The sequence below is a fragment of the Morone saxatilis genome, unplaced genomic scaffold (assembly GCF_004916995.1).
Source record: "Morone saxatilis isolate NCDOM2014 unplaced genomic scaffold, NCSU_SB_2.0 Contig23, whole genome shotgun sequence".
Lineage (NCBI taxonomy): Eukaryota > Metazoa > Chordata > Actinopteri > Moronidae > Morone > Morone saxatilis.
This window is the reverse complement of record NW_023339796.1, coordinates 23,906,828-23,912,502: the sequence shown is the minus strand read 5'-3', so window position 1 is coordinate 23,912,502 and position 5,675 is coordinate 23,906,828. Positions and strand designations below refer to the sequence as shown.

The 5,675-nt window shown below is 42.2% G+C and overlaps 1 protein-coding gene across 1 annotated transcript in view; it reads left to right on the top strand.

Moving 5' to 3' along the window:
• LOC118334854 (sickle tail protein homolog) overlaps positions 1–5,675 on the top strand; it is a 55,018-nt gene that overhangs the window by 12,460 nt on the left and 36,883 nt on the right. The window lies entirely within an intron of this gene.

Genomic DNA, 5,675 nt, shown 5'->3' with positions numbered 1-5,675 from the left:
AGAAGACTGTTGAGATATGATGAGTTTTCTTGTGTTTTTACATGTGATGTGATTCATTTGTCATGTTTGTGTTCCACCACAAGATGTCACTATGTACTTTGTGGGCTCAGAGAAGTGGGGGCTTCTGGGTATTATCAGGGGAGTAGTACGCTAGTTGAGCATGCGAGTGAGTATGCGTTGTTAGCAATGTAGTCCTCAATAAATGAACATGAAGTTACACCAAGTGAGTCCATGAACCTCATGACATGGTGTCAGAAGTGACTCTCCTGACCGACTGAGAGAAGAAACTGGTTTGGAGCGGCGACATGGCGAAGTTTCATGCGCCGGAGTCGTTTGACTTCACCCAGCAATCGGCGTGGCCGACCTGGAGACAGCGTTTCTCTCGCTATCAGATTGCAACTAAACTTAACCAAGAAAACTCTGAGGTACAAGTAAATTCCTTGCTATATGCCATGGGGAAGGAAGCAGAGCCCATATTCAGCACGTTTACATTCACTGAGGACGAGGAAGATTTTGACTATTACGAAGCAGTCGTCAGGAGGTTTGATGAATGTTTTGTACCCAAGAGGAATATTATACACGAGCGTGCGTGTCTCCACAGACGCTCTCAGTGTGTGGGAGAGTGTAGAGGCATTTGTAACTGTACGTTCAGACCAAACGCGTACAAAGCATGCGGAAGTCATTCACTTTCTATTGGGAGCCAGGCGGAAAAAGCGGAAAAGGCGTGGCGGAGCGGATCGAGTGCACAAAGCGGATAGCCATGCAATAACCAATGGGAATGTCTAGATCTGCTGACGTCCCTTGGTCAAGTGGGTCCCAGCGAAACAACCCGCGTAACTTGGGTTCCTACCAAAACATTCGTTCCGAAATGGCGCTGGAGATATTAATAGCTGTTAAAGTATCATAATGCCTAGTGGACAGTAAACCATGATAGAGGTGGTTGTGGTTTTTGGTGACAATTTGGGGAAAGAGAAAATTCCTAGAATAAAAAGGTCCCACCAACAATAAGGGCATATGTGTGAAGAAGTAAAAAAACAAAATAAACTTTGTGGTGACTCAGTCAGTGTCTGGTATACATTGTATACTAAAAGGGTGTGCTGTTTGGAATGTATGTGTTATATAAGCCACCTGGCTGATCTGAATTGCCCAAAGGTTTTGTGTATATGATCAGACCATACCTGTTATGAAAGATTCAGTTTGAGTGCGATTGTTGTGTGATTGATAAGCCCATTGAGTTAAAAGCAAACCCGGTCAAGTGAGTCTATGGTAGAAATGGGGATCAAATTGGGGAAATTAAAATTCCTTACTTTACTCTCTTACATGCATTGCTGACATTTCAGAAAATGGGGAAACAATGTAGAATGAAGATGTTCAAATTTGGCACCATGTAACTGGGGTTTGTGTTTCTATCATAGGTTACACATAGAACTGATTGTTTAAAGATGGTATAGAGTAATATTGAGAAAAGGAAAAAGTGAAGAAAGTGATAAACTATGGCACCTTTCCCAGATATGGGAGGAGAAGCAGACAGATGCACAATCGAAGAAACAAAGTGAACAGAGGAAGAAGAGGAGAAAGATGGAAAAGCAGAAATGTACGGGCCAGAAGAAGGGCTAAACTCCCCCATCCCCAGTGCTGTCTCGCTGCCTGCAAGAATGCCTACGGAGGGGGGAAGAACCCTCTAAGATAATACACCACAGAAGACCTACTGTAGGAGGTACATAGGAGGCAGCGGGGGCAGGTCAGAGCATTGAATAGCACATACAGACACATAAGGAGAAGATAAATGATGACAATGACAAACAACTTGTTACACACTAATGATATTTACAGTTAACACTAGATGCTAAGACAACTTCAGGTTAACTCTAAATGTACTAAGTGATATTGTGAGATTTTTGTGCACTCAGGAGCAAATGGTTTTCATTGTTTGTGGACTTGTAGCAAGTTCTGATTNNAGCCATTTGGAATGAGTTATGCTAAAGACAGACTTAATCCACTGTTTGAAGGTGCAGCAAAAACAGTTAATAAAAAAGACTGTACAAGGTGTGGCAGAAAGCATGAGTATGGTGCCTGCCCTGCAACAGGAAAATGTTGCCATAAATGCAACAAGATTGGTCACTTTGAGATAAAGTGCAAAAAAAAGCTGTAAAAACTACATATATAAACGGTGATGAAGGCAGCGTGTGGTTTTTGGGAGCTGTCACAGAGGAAGACTATCCTGATGATGATAAATGGCTAGAAGATCTGTTCATTAATGGGACTACTGTGCGATTTAGAATTGACACAGGCGCTGATATAACTGTAATATCAGAAAACACTTATCAAGGCCTACCACAGTGTCCTCCTTTGAAAGCTACTAAAGCTGTTTTCAGGAGTCCTGGTGGCGAGCTTGTTTGCAAAGGCAAATTTATGACTGATTGTGTAAGACATGGAGTGACATACACTTTCTGGGTATATGTGATAGACCACTAACCTGCTTGGATGGAAAACTGCTGTTAAAATGGGGCTTGTACACTACTGCTATTGAACTGTGATCCTGTGAAAATAGTGCTCAAGCCTGATGCCCAACCCTATAGTATCACCACACCCCGGCATGTTCCTTTTCCCATCCTACCACAAGTGGAAGAAGAACTGAAACGAATGCAATCACTAGGCATCATTGAGGAGGTAGGCTTCCCTTTGGGATTACATCTGCCCCGGAAATATTTCAGCAAAAGATGAGCACTCTCCTGAGAAATCTTCCAGGCACAGTGGTGGTGATTGATTATATCCTGGTCTTTGGTAAGGATAAAGAGGACCATGACAAGAACCTGAGCGCAGTTATGCAGACTATTAGAGCTTCAGGACTGAAACTGAACAAGGACAAATTTCAGTTAGGAAAAACTGAAATTCAGTATTTTGGACACATCATTAGAAAGGATGGCATCAAGCCTAACCCTGAAAAAGTCAGAGCTATCACAGAGCTGCCTAGCCCCACTAATGTGACAGAGCTATGCCAGAGGATTGGGATGATCAACTATCTGGGAAGGTTCCTCCCAGACCTTTCATCTCTAATGCACCCAATCAACAGCCTGCTGAGAAATGATGTTGTGTGGCGTTAGGGCGACGCAAGAGGAGGCATTCAAACAGGTGAAAACCATGTTGACCACAGCGCCAGTCTTGGCGTACTATGATGCAAGCAAACTAACCACGGTGAGTGCTGATGCCAGTAGTTATTGCCCTGGGGCGCAGCCATTACGTACCAACAAGGAGCAGACTCCTTGGCCCTAGTTGGCCTTTCTGCTCAAGAACAAACTGACAGAGAAACAATAAAGAGCAAACGTTACTCACAGATAGAAAAGGAATGCCTTGCTAGTGTCTGGGCATGTGAGCGGTTTGCGAGGTATCTACAAGGCATGGAAAAGTTTTGCTTGCAAACTGACCATAAACCACTTGTCCCACTGATAAACTCATATGACCTTGACAAAGCACCTGTGAGATGTCAACGATTATTAATTAGACTAATGAAGTTCAATGCTGAAGCTGTGCATGTTCCAGGAAAGCAGCTCATTGTGGCCGACACCTGGTCACGCAACCCTCTGCGAGATAATTGCATATCTGATACAGAGCACGACATCAAAGCTTATGTACAGGCAGTGATATCTACTATATCTAAGACCAATAACAGCCGATCGACTGGATGCTATCAGAGAGGCTACTAGCCAGGATGCAGACCTTCAAGCTGTGGCTCACTACATCAACATGGGCTGGCCTACAGAGGTATCACAAATACCACACACACTGCACAAGTTTCAGGTCGCCAGAGCTCATCTATCAGAAGTCGAGGGACTCCTTCTGTATGATGACAGGATTGTTATTCCCCTCTCACTGCGGGAGATTGTGCTCTCTCAGATTCATGACGGTCATCAGGACTTGACCAAGTGCCGCAGAAGAGCTAATATGTCGGTGTGGTGGCCAGGGATTGGCAGAGACATTAATGAACTGGTTAAAACGTATGGGTTTTGTCTGAGAAACAAACCTACTCAGAAAAGAGAACCATTGATGACCACACCACTGCCACAAGGTCCATGAAAATAGAAGAAGAAGAAGAAAATAGCAGCAGACATGTGTGAACAAGATGGTAAACAATACTTTGTTGTTGTGGATTATTATTCACGTGACATTGAGATCGCACATCTGCCAACCATCAGCAGTCAACAAGTTATCACTCGCCTGAAAAGCATGTTTGTCAGGTAGGGAATCCCATTGGAGCTGATAACTGATAATGGCACCCAATTTCAGTTCAGTAAGACCTACAACTTTGGACACACAACATCCAGTCCACACTACCCCCAAGCTAATGGCGCTGCTGAAAGATACACGCTGACTACAGCCGGGTCAGCGTGTCAACATCAAGCTTGACAGAAAAAGGCTGGAAAACTCCTGCAAAAGTCATCGCTAAGGCACCAGAGCCTAGGTCTTATTATGTGCAGACAGAGCAGGGCATGCTTGCCCGCAGAAACAGGAGACACATTCAGGAAGTGCCTGAGTCACCTGTGCCACCTACAGCAGTAGAGACTCATGACTTAACATTTGACTCTTCCTGTGACATGGGCCCAGCTGCAGTTCCCCCTGGCGCACCTGTCACTGCAGCTTCTGCTGTGCCTCTCAGTCCCAGGTCTACTCTATTGAGGACCTTGGCAGGAAGAGCCATTAAACCACCTAACAGGTTCAAAGACTATGTTGCAAAGTAAAATGAAGTTAAAAAAAAAAAAAGAGAAAAGACAGGATCTTGATTTCTTATGTTATTTACAGGTTAAAGATGTTTTGTACACAAAGAAATATGAGAGCATGTGAAATGCAAAATTTGTTTGAAGTATTGGAAATGTGTTGAGTTTGTTGCACTGAACTGCAGTTGACATTTGTTGTACAGTTTATTTTAAGTTTGAAGTTACAGTTACAGTATTAAGTACCTTTTTCAGAGAGCTACTTTAAAAGGGGGAGATGTGATGTGATTCATTTGTCACATTTGTGTTCCACCACATGATGTCACTATGTACATTGTGGGCTCAGAGAAGTGGGGGCTTCTGGGTATTATCAGGGGAGTAGTAAGCTAGTTAATGGGCTAGCGAGCATGCGAGTGAGTATGCGTTGTTAGCAATGTAGTCCTTAATAAATGAACATGAAGTTACACCAAGTGAGTCCGTGAATCTCATGACACTATAGTTATGTGCTTTTATGTCAACACAAATAATTGTTAATATATGGTATTTCTTAAATGGAGCTTGGCATAATATTGTCCTGGGATTATGCAGGAAGCATCATGGTTTAATTCAAATTGCTAAAGTAACTAAATAAGTAATAACCACAATGATGGGAATAATAAGTATGTAGTAATAATAATAATAATAATAATAATAATGGTATCAATAACACTGATAACAATAGTTATATTAATGAGTAAAACATAATTAAGAAATGTTTATGTAGAATGGTGGTTATATGCATTTTTATTATGTGTATTACCATAAACAGATATGTCAGTAGTGCAAAGCAAGAGTGCAGTAACTACAGTCTGAGTGTCTTCTTCCTCACAAAATAAATCTAACTTGATGTTTTATTACATTATTAAATCTGTATTTCTTGTGTCATGTGTAACAAGTTGAAATAGATGGCTAATTAAGAATTTAAGT